Genomic DNA, 24,829 nt, shown 5'->3' with positions numbered 1-24,829 from the left:
CCTGCAGGGTAACAGGAAAAACTTTGCATTGGTTCCGGTAGGAATGCAAGCCTCCTTTCTCCTGTAGGTATGGGATCCTTGGGTAAGAGTTCCTAGAAGGAAGGCGAAGCAGATTGTGTTTCTTAGTGTAGCTCCAATGAGGGCAATGAGGCAGACTTCCATGGGTTGTAGGACGTGAGAGAACAGAATCCCTGGAACTGTTGAAGAGCTGAGTCCATCTAACTTCCTAAGGAAGGGGACAGCGAGTTGCCCTACACTCTGAACACATAGAGTGACTGGGAAAGGCTTCTAGGTCTGGATGTTTCTTAGAAGGGCAAAGGAGACTGCTGGTACTCACTGTATTTGTAGGAAAAAGAGTGCCTACACGAGGCTGCCTAGTGTCTGGAAAAGTGAAGAAACGTTAAAGAAAAGCAGAACTGCGAATACGACCTAATGGAAACTGCTACACGCTTTCGCTTCACCAGGGCTTTTCAGGCCTTAGCTTGAGGCAAGGACTCACGTCAAATTTCCCTGTAGCTCTAGAGCATGAATGGAGGAGCTCCCACACATGCTATGGAAGCACCGTGTTTCCTTAGAGAAAACTCCATTTCTCTCCAGAGGGCTGCCCACAGTGACTAGAGGCCAGTCAAAAACAGTGTTATTTAGGTATCTTCAGTGCAGCACGCATAGAGCTTTTAAAATGGGAGAGCAAGGTTTGTGGCATCAGGTGTTTTTTCTGGTGAACATGCAGCCGAACACGTTCTGATTTCTCACAAGTCAAAAGGACCCTAGCTACACCCTGGTCCCTTGCTGAAACAAGTTTTCTTCACAGGGTGTTCTTCATGTATCGAACTCCCTCGTCCTTGGAACGTTCTATGTATGCTATCGGGCTTAAGCCAATTCTAAATTCCTGCAGTGTAACAGGAAAAACTATGCTTTGGTTCCACTAGGAATGCAAGGCTCCTTTCTCCTATAGGTATGGGGTCCTTGGGTAAGAGTTCCTAGAGGAGGGCGAAGCAGATTGTGTTTCTTAGTGTAGCTCCAATGAGGGCAATGAGGCAGACTTCCATGGCATGTAGGACTTTAGAGAACAGAATCCGTGGAGCTGTTGGAGCGCTGAGGACATCTAGCTTTCCCAAGGAAGGGTGCAGTGTGTTGCCCTACCCTCTGAATACATAGACTGACTGGGAAAGACTACTGAGCCTGGATGTTTCCTAGAAAGGCAGAGGAGCCTGCTGGTACTCACTGTATTTGTAGGCAAAAGTGTGCCTACAGGAGGCTGATACATGTCTAGAAAAGTGAAGAAACGTTAAAGTAAAGCAGAACTGCGAGTACGACCTAATGGAAACTGCTAAGCGCTTTCCCTTCAACAGGGCTTGTCAGGCCTTAGCTTGAGGCAAGGACTCACGTCAAGTTTCCCTGTAGCTCTAGAGCGAGACAGGAGGAGCTCCCACCCAGGCTATCGAAGCACCGTGTTTCCTTAGAGAAAACTGCTTTTCTTTCCAGAGGGCTGCCTACAGTAACTAGAGGCCAGTCAAAATCAGTGTTATTTAGGTATCTTCAGTGCAGCATGGATAAAGCTTTTAAAATGGGAAAGTAAGGTTTGTGCAATCAGGTCTTCCTTTCCGGTGACCATGCTATCGAAACCCTTCTGATTACTAACAAGTCAAAAGAGACTCTCGCTACACCATGGTCCCTTGCGGAATCAACTTTTCTTCACAGGGTGTTCTGCATGTAGCGAACTTTCTCATCCTTGGAACGCTCTATGTAACCCTTCGGGCCTAAGCCTATTCGAAAGTCCTGCAGGGTAACAGGAAAAACTTTGCATTGGTTCCTGTAGGAATGCAAGCCTCCTTTCTCCTGTAGGTATGGGATCCTTGGGTAAGAGTTCCTAGAGGAATGCGAAGCAGATTGTGTTTCTTAGTGTAGCTCCAATGAGGGCAATGAGGCAGACTTCCATGGCATGTAGGACGTGAGAGAACAGAATTCGTGGAGCTGTTGGAGCACTGAGGACATCTAGCTTTTCAAAGGAAGGGTGCAGTGTGTTGCCCTACCCTCTGAATACATAGACTGACTGGGAAAGACTACTGAGCCTGGATGTTTCTTAGAAAGGCAGAGGAGCCTGCTGGTACTCACTGTATTTGTAGGGAAAAGAGTGCCTACACGAGGGTGCCTAGTGTCTGGAAAAGTGAAGAAACGTTAAAGAAAAGCAGAACTGCGAGTACGACCTAATGGAAACTGCTAAGCGCTTTCGCTTCACCAGGGCTTTTCAGGCCTTAGCTTGAGGCAAGGACTCACGTCAAATTTCCCTGTAGCTCTAGAGCATGAATGGAGGAGCACCCACACATGCTATGGAAGCACCGTGTTTCCTTAAACTCCATTTCTCTCCAGAGGGCTGCCCACAGTGACTAGAGGCCAGTCAAAAACAGTGTTATTTAGGTATCTTCAGTGCAGCACGCATAGAGCTTTTAAAATGGGAGAGCAAGGTTTGTGGCATCAGGTGTTTTTTCTGGTGAACATGCAGCCGAACACGTTCTGATTTCTCACAAGTCAAAAGGACCCTAGCTACACCCTGGTCCCTTGCTGAAACAAGTTTTCTTCACAGGGTGTTCTTCATGTATCAAACTCCCTCGTCCTTGGAACGTTCTATGTATGCTATCGGGCTTAAGCCAATTCTAAATTCCTGCAGTGTAACAGGAAAGACTATGCTTTGGTTCCACTAGGAATGCAAGGCTCCTTTCTCCTATAGGTATGGGGTCCTTGGGTAAGAGTTCCTAGAGGAGGGCGAAGCAGATTGTGTTTCTTAGTGTAGCTCCAATGAGGGCAATGAGGCAGACTTCCATGGCATGTAGGACTTTAGAGAACAGAATCCGTGGAGCTGTTGGAGCGCTGAGGACATCTAGCTTTCCCAAGGAAGGGTGCAGTGTGTTGCCCTACCCTCTGAATACATAGACTGACTGGGAAAGACTACTGAGCCTGGATGTTTCTTAGAAAGGCAGAGGAGCCTGCTGGTACTCACTGTATTTGTAGGCAAAAGTGTGCCTACAGGAGGCTGATACGTGTCTAGAAAAGTGAAGAAACGTTAAAGTAAAGCAGAACTGCGAGTACGACCTAATGGAAACTGCTAAGCGCTTTCCCTTCAACAGGGCTTGTCAGGCCTTAGCTTGAGGCAAGGACTCACGTCAAGTTTCCCTGTAGCTCTAGAGCGAGACAGGAGGAGCTCCCACCCAGGCTATCGAAGCACCGTGTTTCCTTAGAGAAAACTGCTTTTCTTTCCAGAGGGCTGCCTACAGTAACTAGAGGCCAGTCAAAATCAGTGTTATTTAGGTATCTTCAGTGCAGCATGGATAAAGCTTTTAAAATGGGAAAGTAAGGTTTGTGCAATCAGGTCTTCCTTTCCGGTGACCATGCTATCGAAACCCTTCTGATTTCTAACAAGTCAAAAGAGACTCTCGCTACACCATGGTCCCTTGCGGAATCAACTTTTCTTCACGGGGTGTTCTGCATGTAGCGAACTCTCTCATCCTTGGAACGCTCTATGTAACCCTTCGGGCCTAAGCCTATTCGAAAGTCCTGCAGGGTAACAGGAAAAACATTGCATTGGTTCCTGTAGGAATGCAAGCCTCCTTTCTCCTGTAGGTATGGGATCCTTGGGTAAGAGTTCCTAGAAGGAAGGCGAAGCAGATTGTGTTTCTTAGTGTAGCTCCAATGAGGGCAATGAGGCAGACTTCCATGGGTTGTAGGACGTGAGAGAACAGAATCCCTGGAACTGTTGAAGAGCTGAGTCCATCTAACTTCCTAAGGAAGGGGACAGCGAGTTGCCCTACACTCTGAACACATAGAGTGACTGGGAAAGGCTTCTAGGTCTGGATGTTTCTTAGAAGGGCAAAGGAGACTGCTGGTACTCACTGTATTTGTAGGAAAAAGAGTGCCTACACGAGGCTGCCTAGTGTCTGGAAAAGTGAAAAACCTTAAAGTAAAGCAGAACTGCGAATACGACCTAATGGAAACTGCTACATGCTTTCGCTTCAGCAGGGCTTTTCAGGCTTTAGCTTGAGGCAAGGACTCTCGTCAAATTTCCCTGTAGCTCTAGAGCATGAATGGAGGAGCTCCCACACATGCTATGGAAGCACCGTGTTTCCTTAGAGAAAACTCCATTTCTCTCCAGAGGGCTGCCCACAGTGACTAGAGGCCAGTCAAAAACAGTGTTATTTAGGTATCTTCAGTGCAGCACGCATAGAGCTTTTAAAATGGGAGAGCAAGGTTTGTGGCATCAGGTGTTTTTTCTGGTGAACATGCAGCCGAACACGTTCTGATTTCTCACAAGTCAAAAGGACCCTAGCTACACCCTGGTCCCTTGCTGAAACAAGTTTTCTTCACAGGGTGTTCTTCATGTATCGAACTCCCTCGTCCTTGGAACGTTCTATGTATGCTATCGGGCTTAAGCCAATTCTAAATTCCTGCAGTGTAACAGGAAAAACTATGCTTTGGTTCCACTAGGAATGCAAGGCTCCTTTCTCCTATAGGTATGGGGTCCTTGGGTAAGAGTTCCTAGAGGAGGGCGAAGCAGATTGTGTTTCTTAGTGTAGCTCCAATGAGGGCAATGAGGCAGACTTCCATGGCATGTAGGACTTTAGAGAACAGAATCCGTGGAGCTGTTGGAGCGCTGAGGACATCTAGCTTTCCCAAGGAAGGGTGCAGTGTGTTGCCCTACCCTCTGAATACATAGACTGACTGGGAAAGACTACTGAGCCTGGATGTTTCTTAGAAAGGCAGAGGAGCCTGCTGGTACTCACTGTATTTGTAGGCAAAAGTGTGCCTACAGGAGGCTGATACGTGTCTAGAAAAGTGAAGAAACGTTAAAGTAAAGCAGAACTGCGAGTACGACCTAATGGAAACTGCTAAGCGCTTTCCCTTCAACAGGGCTTGTCAGGCCTTAGCTTGAGGCAAGGACTCACGTCAAGTTTCCCTGTAGCTCTAGAGCGAGACAGGAGGAGCTCCCACCCAGGCTATCGAAGCACCGTGTTTCCTTAGAGAAAACTGCTTTTCTTTCCAGAGGGCTGCCTACAGTAACTAGAGGCCAGTCAAAATCAGTGTTATTTAGGTATCTTCAGTGCAGCATGGATAAAGCTTTTAAAATGGGAAAGTAAGGTTTGTGCAATCAGGTCTTCCTTTCCGGTGACCATGCTATCGAAACCCTTCTGATTTCTAACAAGTCAAAAGAGACTCTCGCTACACCATGGTCCCTTGCGGAATCAACTTTTCTTCACGGGGTGTTCTGCATGTAGCGAACTCTCTCATCCTTGGAACGCTCTATGTAACCCTTCGGGCCTAAGCCTATTCGAAAGTCCTGCAGGGTAACAGGAAAAACTTTGCATTGGTTCCTGTAGGAATGCAAGCCTCCTTTCTCCTGTAGGTATGGGATCCTTGGGTAAGAGTTCCTAGAAGGAAGGCGAAGCAGATTGTGTTTCTTAGTGTAGCTCCAATGAGGGCAATGAGGCAGACTTCCATGGGTTGTAGGACGTGAGAGAACAGAATCCCTGGAACTGTTGAAGAGCTGAGTCCATCTAACTTCCTAAGGAAGGGGACAGCGAGTTGCCCTACACTCTGAACACATAGAGTGACTGGGAAAGGCTTCTAGGTCTGGATGTTTCTTAGAAGGGCAAAGGAGACTGCTGGTACTCACTGTATTTGTAGGAAAAAGAGTGCCTACACGAGGCTGCCTAGTGTCTGGAAAAGTGAAGAAACGTTAAAGAAAAGCAGAACTGCGAATACGACCTAATGGAAACTGCTACACGCTTTCGCTTCACCAGGGCTTTTCAGGCCTTAGCTTGAGGCAAGGACTCACGTCAAATTTCCCTGTAGCTCTAGAGCATGAATGGAGGAGCTCCCACACATGCTATGGAAGCACCGTGTTTCCTTAGAGAAAACTCCATTTCTCTCCAGAGGGCTGCCCACAGTGACTAGAGGCCAGTCAAAAACAGTGTTATTTAGGTATCTTCAGTGCAGCACGCATAGAGCTTTTAAAATGGGAGAGCAAGGTTTGTGGCATCAGGTGTTTTTTCTGGTGAACATGCAGCCGAACACGTTCTGATTTCTCACAAGTCAAAAGGACCCTAGCTACACCCTGGTCCCTTGCTGAAACAAGTTTTCTTCACAGGGTGTTCTTCATGTATCGAACTCCCTCGTCCTTGGAACGTTCTATGTATGCTATCGGGCTTAAGCCAATTCTAAATTCCTGCAGTGTAACAGGAAAAACTATGCTTTGGTTCCACTAGGAATGCAAGGCTCCTTTCTCCTATAGGTATGGGGTCCTTGGGTAAGAGTTCCTAGAGGAGGGCGAAGCAGATTGTGTTTCTTAGTGTAGCTCCAATGAGGGCAATGAGGCAGACTTCCATGGCATGTAGGACTTTAGAGAACAGAATCCGTGGAGCTGTTGGAGCGCTGAGGACATCTAGCTTTCCCAAGGAAGGGTGCAGTGTGTTGCCCTACCCTCTGAATACATAGACTGACTGGGAAAGACTACTGAGCCTGGATGTTTCCTAGAAAGGCAGAGGAGCCTGCTGGTACTCACTGTATTTGTAGGCAAAAGTGTGCCTACAGGAGGCTGATACGTGTCTAGAAAAGTGAAGAAACGTTAAAGTAAAGCAGAACTGCGAGTACGACCTAATGGAAACTGCTAAGCGCTTTCCCTTCAACAGGGCTTGTCAGGCCTTAGCTTGAGGCAAGGACTCACGTCAAGTTTCCCTGTAGCTCTAGAGCGAGACAGGAGGAGCTCCCACCCAGGCTATCGAAGCACCGTGTTTCCTTAGAGAAAACTGCTTTTCTTTCCAGAGGGCTGCCTACAGTAACTAGAGGCCAGTCAAAAACAGTGTTATTTAGGTATCTTCAGTGCAGCATGGATAAAGCTTTTAAAATGGGAAAGTAAGGTTTGTGCAATCAGGTCTTCCTTTCCGGTGACCATGCTATCGAAACCCTTCTGATTTCTAACAAGTCAAAAGAGACTCTCGCTACACCATGGTCCCTTGCGGAATCAACTTTTCTTCACGGGGTGTTCTGCATGTAGCGAACTCTCTCATCCTTGGAACGCTCTATGTAACCCTTCGGGCCTAAGCCTATTCGAAAGTCCTGCAGGGTAACAGGAAAAACTTTGCATTGGTTCCGGTAGGAATGCAAGCCTCCTTTCTCCTGTAGGTATGGGATCCTTGGGTAAGAGTTCCTAGAAGGAAGGCGAAGCAGATTGTGTTTCTTAGTGTAGCTCCAATGAGGGCAATGAGGCAGACTTCCATGGGTTGTAGGACGTGAGAGAACAGAATCCCTGGAACTGTTGAAGAGCTGAGTCCATCTAACTTCCTAAGGAAGGGGACAGCGAGTTGCCCTACACTCTGAACACATAGAGTGACTGGGAAAGGCTTCTAGGTCTGGATGTTTCTTAGAAGGGCAAAGGAGACTGCTGGTACTCACTGTATTTGTAGGAAAAAGAGTGCCTACACGAGGCTGCCTAGTGTCTGGAAAAGTGAAGAAACGTTAAAGAAAAGCAGAACTGCGAATACGACCTAATGGAAACTGCTACACGCTTTCGCTTCACCAGGGCTTTTCAGGCCTTAGCTTGAGGCAAGGACTCACGTCAAATTTCCCTGTAGCTCTAGAGCATGAATGGAGGAGCTCCCACACATGCTATGGAAGCACCGTGTTTCCTTAGAGAAAACTCCATTTCTCTCCAGAGGGCTGCCCACAGTGACTAGAGGCCAGTCAAAAACAGTGTTATTTAGGTATCTTCAGTGCAGCACGCATAGAGCTTTTAAAATGGGAGAGCAAGGTTTGTGGCATCAGGTGTTTTTTCTGGTGAACATGCAGCCGAACACGTTCTGATTTCTCACAAGTCAAAAGGACCCTAGCTACACCCTGGTCCCTTGCTGAAACAAGTTTTCTTCACAGGGTGTTCTTCATGTATCGAACTCCCTCGTCCTTGGAACGTTCTATGTATGCTATCGGGCTTAAGCCAATTCTAAATTCCTGCAGTGTAACAGGAAAAACTATGCTTTGGTTCCACTAGGAATGCAAGGCTCCTTTCTCCTATAGGTATGGGGTCCTTGGGTAAGAGTTCCTAGAGGAGGGCGAAGCAGATTGTGTTTCTTAGTGTAGCTCCAATGAGGGCAATGAGGCAGACTTCCATGGCATGTAGGACTTTAGAGAACAGAATCCGTGGAGCTGTTGGAGCGCTGAGGACATCTAGCTTTCCCAAGGAAGGGTGCAGTGTGTTGCCCTACCCTCTGAATACATAGACTGACTGGGAAAGACTACTGAGCCTGGATGTTTCCTAGAAAGGCAGAGGAGCCTGCTGGTACTCACTGTATTTGTAGGCAAAAGTGTGCCTACAGGAGGCTGATACATGTCTAGAAAAGTGAAGAAACGTTAAAGTAAAGCAGAACTGCGAGTACGACCTAATGGAAACTGCTAAGCGCTTTCCCTTCAACAGGGCTTGTCAGGCCTTAGCTTGAGGCAAGGACTCACGTCAAGTTTCCCTGTAGCTCTAGAGCGAGACAGGAGGAGCTCCCACCCAGGCTATCGAAGCACCGTGTTTCCTTAGAGAAAACTGCTTTTCTTTCCAGAGGGCTGCCTACAGTAACTAGAGGCCAGTCAAAATCAGTGTTATTTAGGTATCTTCAGTGCAGCATGGATAAAGCTTTTAAAATGGGAAAGTAAGGTTTGTGCAATCAGGTCTTCCTTTCCGGTGACCATGCTATCGAAACCCTTCTGATTACTAACAAGTCAAAAGAGACTCTCGCTACACCATGGTCCCTTGCGGAATCAACTTTTCTTCACAGGGTGTTCTGCATGTAGCGAACTTTCTCATCCTTGGAACGCTCTATGTAACCCTTCGGGCCTAAGCCTATTCGAAAGTCCTGCAGGGTAACAGGAAAAACTTTGCATTGGTTCCTGTAGGAATGCAAGCCTCCTTTCTCCTGTAGGTATGGGATCCTTGGGTAAGAGTTCCTAGAGGAATGCGAAGCAGATTGTGTTTCTTAGTGTAGCTCCAATGAGGGCAATGAGGCAGACTTCCATGGCATGTAGGACGTGAGAGAACAGAATTCGTGGAGCTGTTGGAGCACTGAGGACATCTAGCTTTTCAAAGGAAGGGTGCAGTGTGTTGCCCTACCCTCTGAATACATAGACTGACTGGGAAAGACTACTGAGCCTGGATGTTTCTTAGAAAGGCAGAGGAGCCTGCTGGTACTCACTGTATTTGTAGGGAAAAGAGTGCCTACACGAGGGTGCCTAGTGTCTGGAAAAGTGAAGAAACGTTAAAGAAAAGCAGAACTGCGAGTACGACCTAATGGAAACTGCTAAGCGCTTTCGCTTCACCAGGGCTTTTCAGGCCTTAGCTTGAGGCAAGGACTCACGTCAAATTTCCCTGTAGCTCTAGAGCATGAATGGAGGAGCACCCACACATGCTATGGAAGCACCGTGTTTCCTTAAACTCCATTTCTCTCCAGAGGGCTGCCCACAGTGACTAGAGGCCAGTCAAAAACAGTGTTATTTAGGTATCTTCAGTGCAGCACGCATAGAGCTTTTAAAATGGGAGAGCAAGGTTTGTGGCATCAGGTGTTTTTTCTGGTGAACATGCAGCCGAACACGTTCTGATTTCTCACAAGTCAAAAGGACCCTAGCTACACCCTGGTCCCTTGCTGAAACAAGTTTTCTTCACAGGGTGTTCTTCATGTATCAAACTCCCTCGTCCTTGGAACGTTCTATGTATGCTATCGGGCTTAAGCCAATTCTAAATTCCTGCAGTGTAACAGGAAAGACTATGCTTTGGTTCCACTAGGAATGCAAGGCTCCTTTCTCCTATAGGTATGGGGTCCTTGGGTAAGAGTTCCTAGAGGAGGGCGAAGCAGATTGTGTTTCTTAGTGTAGCTCCAATGAGGGCAATGAGGCAGACTTCCATGGCATGTAGGACTTTAGAGAACAGAATCCGTGGAGCTGTTGGAGCGCTGAGGACATCTAGCTTTCCCAAGGAAGGGTGCAGTGTGTTGCCCTACCCTCTGAATACATAGACTGACTGGGAAAGACTACTGAGCCTGGATGTTTCTTAGAAAGGCAGAGGAGCCTGCTGGTACTCACTGTATTTGTAGGCAAAAGTGTGCCTACAGGAGGCTGATACGTGTCTAGAAAAGTGAAGAAACGTTAAAGTAAAGCAGAACTGCGAGTACGACCTAATGGAAACTGCTAAGCGCTTTCCCTTCAACAGTGCTTGTCAGGCCTTAGCTTGAGGCAAGGACTCACGTCAAGTTTCCCTGTAGCTCTAGAGCGAGACAGGAGGAGCTCCCACCCAGGCTATCGAAGCACCGTGTTTCCTTAGAGAAAACTGCTTTTCTTTCCAGAGGGCTGCCTACAGTAACTAGAGGCCAGTCAAAATCAGTGTTATTTAGGTATCTTCAGTGCAGCATGGATACAGCTTTTAAAATGGGAAAGTAAGGTTTGTGCAATCAGGTCTTCCTTTCCGGTGACCATGCTATCGAAACCCTTCTGATTTCTAACAAGTCAAAAGAGACTCTCGCTACACCATGGTCCCTTGCGGAATCAACTTTTCTTCACGGGGTGTTCTGCATGTAGCGAACTCTCTCATCCTTGGAACGCTCTATGTAACCCTTCGGGCCTAAGCCTATTCGAAAGTCCTGCAGGGTAACAGGAAAAACATTGCATTGGTTCCTGTAGGAATGCAAGCCTCCTTTCTCCTGTAGGTATGGGATCCTTGGGTAAGAGTTCCTAGAAGGAAGGCGAAGCAGATTGTGTTTCTTAGTGTAGCTCCAATGAGGGCAATGAGGCAGACTTCCATGGGTTGTAGGACGTGAGAGAACAGAATCCCTGGAACTGTTGAAGAGCTGAGTCCATCTAACTTCCTAAGGAAGGGGACAGCGAGTTGCCCTACACTCTGAACACATAGAGTGACTGGGAAAGGCTTCTAGGTCTGGATGTTTCTTAGAAGGGCAAAGGAGACTGCTGGTACTCACTGTATTTGTAGGAAAAAGAGTGCCTACACGAGGCTGCCTAGTGTCTGGAAAAGTGAAAAACCTTAAAGTAAAGCAGAACTGCGAATACGACCTAATGGAAACTGCTACATGCTTTCGCTTCAGCAGGGCTTTTCAGGCTTTAGCTTGAGGCAAGGACTCTCGTCAAATTTCCCTGTAGCTCTAGAGCATGAATGGAGGAGCTCCCACACATGCTATGGAAGCACCGTGTTTCCTTAGAGAAAACTCCATTTCTCTCCAGAGGGCTGCCCACAGTGACTAGAGGCCAGTCAAAAACAGTGTTATTTAGGTATCTTCAGTGCAGCACGCATAGAGCTTTTAAAATGGGAGAGCAAGGTTTGTGGCATCAGGTGTTTTTTCTGGTGAACATGCAGCCGAACACGTTCTGATTTCTCACAAGTCAAAAGGACCCTAGCTACACCCTGGTCCCTTGCTGAAACAAGTTTTCTTCACAGGGTGTTCTTCATGTATCGAACTCCCTCGTCCTTGGAACGTTCTATGTATGCTATCGGGCTTAAGCCAATTCTAAATTCCTGCAGTGTAACAGGAAAAACTATGCTTTGGTTCCACTAGGAATGCAAGGCTCCTTTCTCCTATAGGTATGGGGTCCTTGGGTAAGAGTTCCTAGAGGAGGGCGAAGCAGATTGTGTTTCTTAGTGTAGCTCCAATGAGGGCAATGAGGCAGACTTCCATGGCATGTAGGACTTTAGAGAACAGAATCCGTGGAGCTGTTGGAGCGCTGAGGACATCTAGCTTTCCCAAGGAAGGGTGCAGTGTGTTGCCCTACCCTCTGAATACATAGACTGACTGGGAAAGACTACTGAGCCTGGATGTTTCTTAGAAAGGCAGAGGAGCCTGCTGGTACTCACTGTATTTGTAGGCAAAAGTGTGCCTACAGGAGGCTGATACGTGTCTAGAAAAGTGAAGAAACGTTAAAGTAAAGCAGAACTGCGAGTACGACCTAATGGAAACTGCTAAGCGCTTTCCCTTCAACAGGGCTTGTCAGGCCTTAGCTTGAGGCAAGGACTCACGTCAAGTTTCCCTGTAGCTCTAGAGCGAGACAGGAGGAGCTCCCACCCAGGCTATCGAAGCACCGTGTTTCCTTAGAGAAAACTGCTTTTCTTTCCAGAGGGCTGCCTACAGTAACTAGAGGCCAGTCAAAATCAGTGTTATTTAGGTATCTTCAGTGCAGCATGGATAAAGCTTTTAAAATGGGAAAGTAAGGTTTGTGCAATCAGGTCTTCCTTTCCGGTGACCATGCTATCGAAACCCTTCTGATTTCTAACAAGTCAAAAGAGACTCTCGCTACACCATGGTCCCTTGCGGAATCAACTTTTCTTCACGGGGTGTTCTGCATGTAGCGAACTCTCTCATCCTTGGAACGCTCTATGTAACCCTTCGGGCCTAAGCCTATTCGAAAGTCCTGCAGGGTAACAGGAAAAACTTTGCATTGGTTCCTGTAGGAATGCAAGCCTCCTTTCTCCTGTAGGTATGGGATCCTTGGGTAAGAGTTCCTAGAAGGAAGGCGAAGCAGATTGTGTTTCTTAGTGTAGCTCCAATGAGGGCAATGAGGCAGACTTCCATGGGTTGTAGGACGTGAGAGAACAGAATCCCTGGAACTGTTGAAGAGCTGAGTCCATCTAACTTCCTAAGGAAGGGGACAGCGAGTTGCCCTACACTCTGAACACATAGAGTGACTGGGAAAGGCTTCTAGGTCTGGATGTTTCTTAGAAGGGCAAAGGAGACTGCTGGTACTCACTGTATTTGTAGGAAAAAGAGTGCCTACACGAGGCTGCCTAGTGTCTGGAAAAGTGAAGAAACGTTAAAGAAAAGCAGAACTGCGAATACGACCTAATGGAAACTGCTACACGCTTTCGCTTCACCAGGGCTTTTCAGGCCTTAGCTTGAGGCAAGGACTCACGTCAAATTTCCCTGTAGCTCTAGAGCATGAATGGAGGAGCTCCCACACATGCTATGGAAGCACCGTGTTTCCTTAGAGAAAACTCCATTTCTCTCCAGAGGGCTGCCCACAGTGACTAGAGGCCAGTCAAAAACAGTGTTATTTAGGTATCTTCAGTGCAGCACGCATAGAGCTTTTAAAATGGGAGAGCAAGGTTTGTGGCATCAGGTGTTTTTTCTGGTGAACATGCAGCCGAACACGTTCTGATTTCTCACAAGTCAAAAGGACCCTAGCTACACCCTGGTCCCTTGCTGAAACAAGTTTTCTTCACAGGGTGTTCTTCATGTATCGAACTCCCTCGTCCTTGGAACGTTCTATGTATGCTATCGGGCTTAAGCCAATTCTAAATTCCTGCAGTGTAACAGGAAAAACTATGCTTTGGTTCCACTAGGAATGCAAGGCTCCTTTCTCCTATAGGTATGGGGTCCTTGGGTAAGAGTTCCTAGAGGAGGGCGAAGCAGATTGTGTTTCTTAGTGTAGCTCCAATGAGGGCAATGAGGCAGACTTCCATGGCATGTAGGACTTTAGAGAACAGAATCCGTGGAGCTGTTGGAGCGCTGAGGACATCTAGCTTTCCCAAGGAAGGGTGCAGTGTGTTGCCCTACCCTCTGAATACATAGACTGACTGGGAAAGACTACTGAGCCTGGATGTTTCCTAGAAAGGCAGAGGAGCCTGCTGGTACTCACTGTATTTGTAGGCAAAAGTGTGCCTACAGGAGGCTGATACGTGTCTAGAAAAGTGAAGAAACGTTAAAGTAAAGCAGAACTGCGAGTACGACCTAATGGAAACTGCTAAGCGCTTTCCCTTCAACAGGGCTTGTCAGGCCTTAGCTTGAGGCAAGGACTCACGTCAAGTTTCCCTGTAGCTCTAGAGCGAGACAGGAGGAGCTCCCACCCAGGCTATCGAAGCACCGTGTTTCCTTAGAGAAAACTGCTTTTCTTTCCAGAGGGCTGCCTACAGTAACTAGAGGCCAGTCAAAATCAGTGTTATTTAGGTATCTTCAGTGCAGCATGGATAAAGCTTTTAAAATGGGAAAGTAAGGTTTGTGCAATCAGGTCTTCCTTTCCGGTGACCATGCTATCGAAACCCTTCTGATTACTAACAAGTCAAAAGAGACTCTCGCTACACCATGGTCCCTTGCGGAATCAACTTTTCTTCACAGGGTGTTCTGCATGTAGCGAACTTTCTCATCCTTGGAACGCTCTATGTAACCCTTCGGGCCTAAGCCTATTCGAAAGTCCTGCAGGGTAACAGGAAAAACTTTGCATTGGTTCCTGTAGGAATGCAAGCCTCCTTTCTCCTGTAGGTATGGGATCCTTGGGTAAGAGTTCCTAGAGGAATGCGAAGCAGATTGTGTTTCTTAGTGTAGCTCCAATGAGGGCAATGAGGCAGACTTCCATGGCATGTAGGACGTGAGAGAACAGAATTCGTGGAGCTGTTGGAGCACTGAGGACATCTAGCTTTTCAAAGGAAGGGTGCAGTGTGTTGCCCTACCCTCTGAATACATAGACTGACTGGGAAAGACTACTGAGCCTGGATGTTTCTTAGAAAGGCAGAGGAGCCTGCTGGTACTCACTGTATTTGTAGGGAAAAGAGTGCCTACACGAGGGTGCCTAGTGTCTGGAAAAGTGAAGAAACGTTAAAGAAAAGCAGAACTGCGAGTACGACCTAATGGAAACTGCTAAGCGCTTTCGCTTCACCAGGGCTTTTCAGGCCTTAGCTTGAGGCAAGGACTCACGTCAAATTTCCCTGTAGCTCTAGAGCATGAATGGAGGAGCACCCACACATGCTATGGAAGCACCGTGTTTCCTTAAACTCCATTTCTCTCCAGAGGGCTGCCCACAGTGACTAGAGGCCAGTCAAAAACAGTGTTATTTAGGTATCTTCAGTGCAGCACGCATAGAGCTTTTAAAATGGGAGAGCAAGGTTTGTGGCATCAGGTGTTTTTTCTGGTGAACATGCAGCCGAACACGTTCTGATTTCTCACAAGTCAAAAGGACCCTAGCTACACCCTGGTCCCTTGCTGAAACAAGTTTTCTTCACAGGGTGTTCTTCATGTATCAAACTCCCTCGTCCTTGGAACGTTCTATGTATGCTATCGGGCTTAAGCCAATTCTAAATTCCTGCAGTGTAACAGGAAAGACTATGCTTTGGTTCCACTAGGAATGCAAGGCTCCTTTCTCCTGTAGGTATGGGGTCCTTGGGTAAGAGTCCCTAGAAGGAAGGCGAAGCAGATTGTGTTTCTTAGTGTAGCTCCATGAGGGCAATGAGGCAGACTTCCATGGGTTGTAGGACGTGAGAGAACAGAATCCCTGGAACTGTTGAAGAGCTGAGTCCATCTAACTTCCTAAGGAAGGGGACAGCGAGTTGCCCTACACTCTGAACACATAGAGTGACTGGGAAAGGCTTCTAGGTCTGGATGTTTCTTAGAAGGGCAAAGGAGACTGCTGGTACTCACTGTATTTGTATGAAAAAGAGTGCCTACACGAGGCTGCCTAGTGTCTGGAAAAGTGAAAAACCTTAAAGTAAAGCAGAACTGCGAATACCACCTAATGGAAACTGCTACATGCTTTCGCTTCAGCAGGGCTTTTCAGGCTTTAGCTTGAGGCAAGGACTCTCGTCAAATTTCCCTGTAGCTCTAGAGCATGAATGGAGGAGCTCCCACACATGCTATGGAAGCACCGTGTTTCCTTAGAGAAAACTCCATTTCTCTCCAGAGGGCTGCCAACAGTGACTAGAGGCCAGTCAAAAACAGTGTTATTGAGGTATCTTCAGTGCAGCACGCATACAGCTTTTAAAATGGGAGAGCAAGGTTTGTGGCATCAGGTGTTCTTTTCCGGTCAACATGCAGCCGAACACCTTCTGATTTCTAACAAGTCAAAAGGGACTTTAGCTACACCCTGGCCCCTTGCTGAATCAACTTTTCTTCGCAGGGTGTTCTGCATGTATCGAACGCCCTCATCCTGGGAACGTTCTATGTTTGCCATCAGGCCTAAGCCTATTCTAAAGTCCTGCAGTGTAACAGGAAAATCTGTGATTTTGTTCCAGTAGGAATGCAAGCCTCCTTTCTCCTGTAGGTATGGGGTCCTTGGGTAAGAGTCCCTAGAAGGAAGGCGAAGCAGATTGTGTTTCTTAGTGTAGCTCCAAAGAGGGCAATGAGGCAGACTTCCATGGCATGTAGGACTTTAGAGAACAGAATCCGTGGAGCTGTTGGAGCGCTGAGGACATCTAGCTTTCCCAAGGAAGGGTGCAGTGTGTTGCCCTACCCTCTGAATACATAGACTGACTGGGAAAGACTACTGAGCCTGGATGTTTCTTAGAAAGGCAGAGGAGCCTGCTGGTACTCACTGTATTTGTAGGCAAAAGTGTGCCTACAGGAGGCTGATACGTGTCTAGAAAAGTGAAGAAACGTTAAAGTAAAGCAGAACTGCGAGTACGACCTAATGGAAACTGCTAAGCGCTTTCCCTTCAACAGGGCTTGTCAGGCCTTAGCTTGAGGCAAGGACTCACGTCAAGTTTCCCTGTAGCTCTAGAGCGAGACAGGAGGAGCTCCCACCCAGGCTATCGAAGCACCGTGTTTCCTTAGAGAAAACTGCTTTTCTTTCCAGAGGGCTGCCTACAGTAACTAGAGGCCAGTCAAAATCAGTGTTATTTAGGTATCTTCAGTGCAGCATGGATAAAGCTTTTAAAATGGGAAAGTAAGGTTTGTGCAATCAGGTCTTCCTTTCCGGTGACCATGCTATCGAAACCCTTCTGATTTCTAACAAGTCAAAAGAGACTCTCGCTACACCATGGTCCCTTGCGGAATCAACTTTTCTTCACGGGGTGTTCTGCATGTAGCGAACTCTCTCATCCTTGGAACGCTCTATGTAACCCTTCGGGCCTAAGCCTATTCGAAAGTCCTGCAGGGTAACAGGAAAAACATTGCATTGGTTCCTGTAGGAATGCAAGCCTCCTTTCTCCTGTAGGTATGGGATCCTTGGGTAAGAGTTCCTAGAAGGAAGGCGAAGCAGATTGTGTTTCTTAGTGTAGCTCCAATGAGGGCAATGAGGCAGACTTCCATGGGTTGTAGGACGTGAGAGAACAGAATCCCTGGAACTGTTGAAGAGCTGAGTCCATCTAACTTCCTAAGGAAGGGGACAGCGAGTTGCCCTACACTCTGAACACATAGAGTGACTGGGAAAGGCTTCTAGGTCTGGATGTTTCTTAGAAGGGCAAAGGAGACTGCTGGTACTCACTGTATTTGTAGGAAAAAGAGTGCCTACACGAGGCTGCCTAGTGTCTGGAAAAGTGAAAAACCTTAAAGTAAAGCAGAACTGCGAATACGACCTAATGGAAACTGCTACATGCTTTCGCTTCAGCAGGGCTTTTCAGGCTTTAGCTTGAGGCAAGGACTCTCGTCAAATTTCCCTGTAGCTCTAGAGCATGAATGGAGGAGCTCCCACACATGCTATGGAAGCACCGTGTTTCCTTAGAGAAAACTCCATTTCTCTCCAGAGGGCTGCCCACAGTGACTAGAGGCCAGTCAAAAACAGTGTTATTTAGGTATCTTCAGTGCAGCACGCATAGAGCTTTTAAAATGGGAGAGCAAGGTTTGTGGCATCAGGTGTTTTTTCTGGTGAACATGCAGCCGAACACGTTCTGATTTCTCACAAGTCAAAAGGACCCTAGCTACACCCTGGTCCCTTGCTGAAACAAGTTTTCTTCACAGGGTGTTCTTCATGTATCGAACTCCCTCGTCCTTGGAACGTTCTATGTATGCTATCGGGCTTAAGCCAATTCTAAATTCCTGCAGTGTAACAGGAAAAACTATGCTTTGGTTCCACTAGGAATGCAAGGCTCCTTTCTCCTATAGGTATGGGGTCCTTGGGTAAGAGTTCCTAGAGGAGGGCGAAGCAGATTGTGTTTCTTAGTGTAGCTCCAATGAGGGCAATGAGGCAGACTTCCATGGCATGTAGGACTTTAGAGAACAGAATCCGTGGAGCTGTTGGAGCGCTGAGGACATCTAGCTTTCCCAAGGAAGGGTGCAGTGTGTTGCCCTACCCTCTGAATACATAGACTGACTGGGAAAGACTACTGAGCCTGGATGTTTCCTAGAAAGGCAGAGGAGCCTGCTGGTACTCACTGTATTTGTAGGCAAAAGTGTGCCTACAGGAGGCTGATACGTGTCTAGAAAAGTGAAGAAACGTTAAAGTAAAGCAGAACTGCGAGTACGACCTAATGGAAACTGCTAAGCGCTTTCCCTTCAACAGGGCTTGTCAGGCCTTAGCTTGAGGCAAGGACTCACGTCAAGTTTCCCTGTAGCTCTAGAGCGAGACAGGAGGAGCTCCCACCCAGGCTATCGAAGCACCGTGTTTCCTTAGAGAAAACTGCTTTTCTTTCCAGAGGGCTGCCTACAGTAACTAGAGGCCAGTCAAAATCAGTGTTATTTAGGTATCTTCAGTGCAGCATGGATAAAGCTTTTAAAATGGGAAAGTAAGGTTTGTGCAATCAGGTCTTCCTTTCCGGTGACCATGCTATCGAAACCCTTCTGATTTCTAACAAGTCAAAAGAGACTCTCGCTACACCATGGTCCCTTGCGGAATCAACTTTTCTTCACGGGGTGTTCTGCATGTAGCGAACTCTCTCATCCTTGGAACGCTCTATGTAACCCTTCGGGCCTAAGCCTATTCGAAAGTCCTGCAGGGTAACAGGAAAAACTTTGCATTGGTTCCGGTAGGAATGCAAGCCTCCTTTCTCCTGTAGGTATGGGATCCTTGGGTAAGAGTTCCTAGAAGGAAGGCGAAGCAGATTGTGTTTCTTAGTGTAGCTCCAATGAGGGCAATGAGGCAGACTTCCATGGGTTGTAGGACGTGAGAGAACAGAATCCCTGGAACTGTTGAAGAGCTGAGTCCATCTAACTTCCTAAGGAAGGGGACAGCGAGTTGCCCTACACTCTGAACACATAGAGTGACTGGGAAAGGCTTCTAGGTCTGGATGTTTCTTAGAAGGGCAAAGGAGACTGCTGGTACTCACTGTATTTGTAGGAAAAAGAGTGCCTACACGAGGCTGCCTAGTGTCTGGAAAAGTGAAGAAACGTTAAAGAAAAGCAGAACTGCGAATACGACCTAATGGAAACTGCTACACGCTTTCGCTTCACCAGGGCTTTTCAGGCCTTAGCTTGAGGCAAGGACTCACGTCAAATTTCCCTGTAGCTCTAGAGCATGAATGGAGGAGCTCCCACACATGCTATGGAAGCACCGTGTTTCCTTAGAGAAAACTCCATTTCTCTCCAGAGGGCTGCCCACAGTGACTAGAGGCCAGTCAAAAACAGTGTTATTTAGGTATCTTCAGTGCAGCACGCATAGAGCTTTTAAAATGGGAGAGCAAGGTTTGTGGCATCAGGTGTTTTTTCTGGTGAACATGCAGCCGAACACGTTCTGATTTCTCACAAGTCAAAAGGACCCTAGCTACACCCTGGTCCCTTGCTGAAACAAGTTTTCTTCACAGGGTGTTCTTCATGTATCGAACTCCCTCGTCCTTGGAACGTTCTATGTATGCTATCGGGCTTAAGCCAATTCTAAATTCCTGCAGTGTAACAGGAAAAACTATGCTTTGGTTCCACTAGGAATGCAAGGCTCCTTTCTCCTATAGGTATGGGGTCCTTGGGTAAGAGTTCCTAGAGGAGGGCGAAGCAGATTGTGTTTCTTAGTGTAGCTCCAATGAGGGCAATGAGGCAGACTTCCATGGCATGTAGGACTTTAGAGAACAGAATCCGTGGAGCTGTTGGAGCGCTGAGGACATCTAGCTTTCCCAAGGAAGGGTGCAGTGTGTTGCCCTACCCTCTGAATACATAGACTGACTGGGAAAGACTACTGAGCCTGGATGTTTCCTAGAAAGGCAGAGGAGCCTGCTGGTACTCACTGTATTTGTAGGCAAAAGTGTGCCTACAGGAGGCTGATACATGTCTAGAAAAGTGAAGAAACGTTAAAGTAAAGCAGAACTGCGAGTACGACCTAATGGAAACTGCTAAGCGCTTTCCCTTCAACAGGGCTTGTCAGGCCTTAGCTTGAGGCAAGGACTCACGTCAAGTTTCCCTGTAGCTCTAGAGCGAGACAGGAGGAGCTCCCACCCAGGCTATCGAAGCACCGTGTTTCCTTAGAGAAAACTGCTTTTCTTTCCAGAGGGCTGCCTACAGTAACTAGAGGCCAGTCAAAATCAGTGTTATTTAGGTATCTTCAGTGCAGCATGGATAAAGCTTTTAAAATGGGAAAGTAAGGTTTGTGCAATCAGGTCTTCCTTTCCGGTGACCATGCTATCGAAACCCTTCTGATTACTAACAAGTCAAAAGAGACTCTCGCTACACCATGGTCCCTTGCGGAATCAACTTTTCTTCACAGGGTGTTCTGCATGTAGCGAACTTTCTCATCCTTGGAACGCTCTATGTAACCCTTCGGGCCTAAGCCTATTCGAAAGTCCTGCAGGGTAACAGGAAAAACTTTGCATTGGTTCCTGTAGGAATGCAAGCCTCCTTTCTCCTGTAGGTATGGGATCCTTGGGTAAGAGTTCCTAGAGGAATGCGAAGCAGATTGTGTTTCTTAGTGTAGCTCCAATGAGGGCAATGAGGCAGACTTCCATGGCATGTAGGACGTGAGAGAACAGAATTCGTGGAGCTGTTGGAGCACTGAGGACATCTAGCTTTTCAAAGGAAGGGTGCAGTGTGTTGCCCTACCCTCTGAATACATAGACTGACTGGGAAAGACTACTGAGCCTGGATGTTTCTTAGAAAGGCAGAGGAGCCTGCTGGTACTCACTGTATTTGTAGGGAAAAGAGTGCCTACACGAGGGTGCCTAGTGTCTGGAAAAGTGAAGAAACGTTAAAGAAAAGCAGAACTGCGAGTACGACCTAATGGAAACTGCTAAGCGCTTTCGCTTCACCAGGGCTTTTCAGGCCTGAGCTTGAGGCAAGGACTCACGTCAAATTTCCCTGTAGCTCTAGAGCATGAATGGAGGAGCACCCACACATGCTATGGAAGCACCGTGTTTCCTTAAACTCCATTTCTCTCCAGAGGGCTGCCCACAGTGACTAGAGGCCAGTCAAAAACAGTGTTATTTAGGTATCTTCAGTGCAGCACGCATAGAGCTTTTAAAATGGGAGAGCAAGGTTTGTGGCATCAGGTGTTTTTTCTGGTGAACATGCAGCCGAACACGTTCTGATTTCTCACAAGTCAAAAGGACCCTAGCTACACCCTGGTCCCTTGCTGAAACAAGTTTTCTTCACAGGGTGTTCTTCATGTATCAAACTCCCTCGTCCTTGGAACGTTCTATGTATGCTATCGGGCTTAAGCCAATTCTAAATTCCTGCAGTGTAACAGGAAAGACTATGCTTTGGTTCCACTAGGAATGCAAGGCTCCTTTCTCCTGTAGGTATGGGGTCCTTGGGTAAGAGTCCCTAGAAGGAAGGCGAAGCAGATTGTGTTTCTTAGTGTAGCTCCAATGAGGGCAATGAGGCAGACTTCCATGGCATGTAGGACTTTAGAGAACAGAATCCGTGGAGCTGTTGGAGCGCTGAGGACATCTAGCTTTCCCAAGGAAGGGTGCAGTGTGTTGCCCTACCCTCTGAATACATAGACTGACTGGGAAAGACTACTGAGCCTGGATGTTTCTTAGAAAGGCAGAGGAGCCTGCTGGTACTCACTGTATTTGTAGGCAAAAGTGTGCCTACAGGAGGCTGATACGTGTCTAGAAAAGTGAAGAAACGTTAAAGTAAAGCAGAACTGCGAGTACGACCTAATGGAAACTGCTAAGCGCTTTCCCTTCAACAGGGCTTGTCAGGCCTTAGCTTGAGGCAAGGACTCACGTCAAGTTTCCCTGTAGCTCTAGAGCGAGACAGGAGGAGCTCCCACCCAGGCTATCGAAGCACCGTGTTTCCTTAGAGAAAACTGCTTTTCTTTCCAGAGGGCTGCCTACAGTAACTAGAGGCCAGTCAAAATCAGTGTTATTTAGGTATCTTCAGTGCAGCATGGATAAAGCTTTTAAAATGGGAAAGTAAGGTTTGTGCAATCAGGTCTTCCTTTCCGGTGACCATGCTATCGAAACCCTTCTGATTTCTAACAAGTCAAAAGAGACTCTCGCTACACCATGGTCCCTTGCGGAATCAACTTTTCTTCACGGGGTGTTCTGCATGTAGCGAACTCTCTCATCCTTGGAACGCTCTATGTAACCCTTCGGGCCTAAGCCTATTCGAAAGTCCTGCAGGGTAACAGGAAAAACATTGCATTGGTTCCTGTAGGAATGCAAGCCTCCTTTCTCCTGTAGGTATGGGATCCTTGGGTAAGAGTTCCTAGAAGGAAGGCGAAGCAGATTGTGTTTCTTAGTGTAGCTCCAATGAGGGCAATGAGGCAGACTTCCATGGGTTGTAGGACGTGAGAGAACAGAATACCTGGAACTGTTGAAGAGCTGAGTCCATCTAACTTCCTAAGGAAGGGGACAGCGAGTTGCCCTACACTCTGAACACATAGAGTGACTGGGAAAGGCTTCTAGGTCTGGATGTTTCTTAGAAGGGCAAAGGAGACTGCTGGTACTCACTGTATTTGTAGGAAAAAGAGTGCCTACACGAGGCTGCCTAGTGTCTGGAAAAGTGAAAAACCTTAAAGTAAAGCAGAACTGCGAATACCACCTAATGGAAACTGCTACATGCTTTCGGTTCAGCAGGGCTTTTCAGGCTTTAGCTTGAGGCAAGGACTCTCGTCAAATTTCCCTGTAGCTCTAGAGCATGAATGGAGGAGCTCCCACACATGCTATGGAAGCACCGTGTTTCCTTAGAGAAAACTCCATTTCTCTCCAGAGGGCTGCCCACAGTGACTAGAGGCCAGTCAAAAACAGTGTTATTTAGGTATCTTCAGTGCAGCACGCATACAGCTTTTAAAATGGGAGAGCAAGGTTTGTGGCATCAGGTGTTCTTTTCCGGTCAACATGCAGCCGAACACCTTCTGATTTCTAACAAGTCAAAAGGGACTTTAGCTACACCCTGGCCCCTTGCTGAATCAACTTTTCTTCGCAGGGTGTTCTGCATGTATCGAACGCCCTCATCCTGGGAACGTTCTATGTTTGCCATCAGGCCTAAGCCTATTCTAAAGTCCTGCAGTGTAACAGGAAAATCTGTGATTTTGTTCCAGTAGGAATGCAAGCCTCCTTTCTCCTGTAGGTATGGGGTCCTTGGGTAAGAGTCCCTAGAAGGAAGGCGAAGCAGATTGTGTTTCTTAGTGTAGCTCCAAAGAGGGCAATGAGGCAGACTTCCATGGCATGTAGAATGTGAGAGAACAGAATCCCTGGAGCTGTGGAAGAGCTGAGTCCGTCTAGCTTCCTAAGGAAGGGTGCAGCGAGTTGCCCTACACTCTGAATACATAGAGTGACTGATAAAGACTTCTAGGCCTGGATGTTTCTTGGAAGGGAAAAGGAGACTGCTGGTACTCACTGTATTTGTAGGAAAAAGGATGCCTACACGAGGGTGCCTAGTGTCTGGAAAAGTGAAGAATCGTTAAAGTAAAGCAGAACGGCGAATACGACATAATGGAAACTGATAAGCGCTTTCGCTTCAGCAGGGCTTTTCAGGCTTTAGCTTGAGGCAAGGACTCACGTCAAGTTTCCCTGTAGCTCTAGAGCATGACAGGAGGAGCTCCCACCCATGCTATGGAAGCACCGTGTTTCCTTAGAGAAAACTCCTTTTCTTTCCAGAGGGCTGCCCACAATGACTAGAGGCCAGTCAAAAACAGTGTTATGTAGGTATCTTCAGTGCAGCATGGATAGAGCTTTTAAAATGGGAAAGCAAGGTTTGTGCCATCAGGTGTTCTTTTATGGTGAACATGCAGCCGAACACGTTCTGATTTCTGACAAGTCAAAAGGACTCTAGCTACACCCTGGTCCCGTCTGAAACAAGTTTTCTTCACAGGGTGTTCTGCATGTATCGAACTCCCTCGTCCTTGGAACGTTCTATGTATGCTATCGAGCCTATGCCTATTCTAAAGTCCTGCAGTGTAACAGTAAAAACTCTGCTTTGGTTCCACTAGGAATGCAAGTCTCCTTTCTCCGGTAGGTATGGGGTCCTAGGGTAAGAGTTCCTAGAGGAAGGCGAAGCAGATTGTGTTTCTTAGTGTAGCTCCAATGAGGGCAATGAGGCAGACTTCCATGGCATGTAGGACGTGAGAGAACAGAATTCGTGGAGCTGTTGGAGCACTGAGGACATCTAGCTTTTCAAAGGAAGGGTGCAGTGTGTTGCCCTACCCTCTGAATACATAGACTGACTGCGAAAGACTACTGAGCCTGGATGTTTCTTAGAAAGGCCGAGGAGCCTGCTGGTACTCACTGTATTTGTAGGGAAAAGAGTGCCTACAGGAGGGTGCCTAGTGTCTGGAAAAGTGAAGAAACGTTAAAGAAAAGCAGAACTGCGAGTACGACCTAATGGAAACTGCTAAGCGCTTTCCCTTCACCAGGGCTTTTCAGGCCTTAGCTTGAGGCAAGGACTCACATCAAATTTCCCTGTAGCTCTAGAGCATGAATGGAGGAGCTCCCATACATGCTATGGAAGCACCGTGTTTCCTTAGAGAAAACTCCATTTCTCTCCAGAGGGCTGCCCACAGTGACTAGAGGCCAGTCAAAAACAGTGTTATTTAGGTATCTTCAGTGCAGCACGCATAGAGCTTTTAAAATGGGAGAGCAAGGTTTGTGGCATCAGGTGTTTTTTCTGGTGAACATGCAGCCGAACACGTTCTGATTTCTCACAAGTCAAAAGGACCCTAGCTACACCCTGGTCCCTTGCTGAAACAAGTTTTCTTCACAGGGTGTTCTTCATGTATCAAACTCCCTCGTCCTTGCAAC

The sequence above is a fragment of the Balaenoptera borealis genome, assembly GCF_965194805.1.
Source record: "Balaenoptera borealis genome assembly, chromosome: 21".
Taxonomy (NCBI): Eukaryota; Metazoa; Chordata; class Mammalia; order Artiodactyla; family Balaenopteridae; genus Balaenoptera; species Balaenoptera borealis.
Note: the sequence above shows the minus strand (reverse complement) of the source record.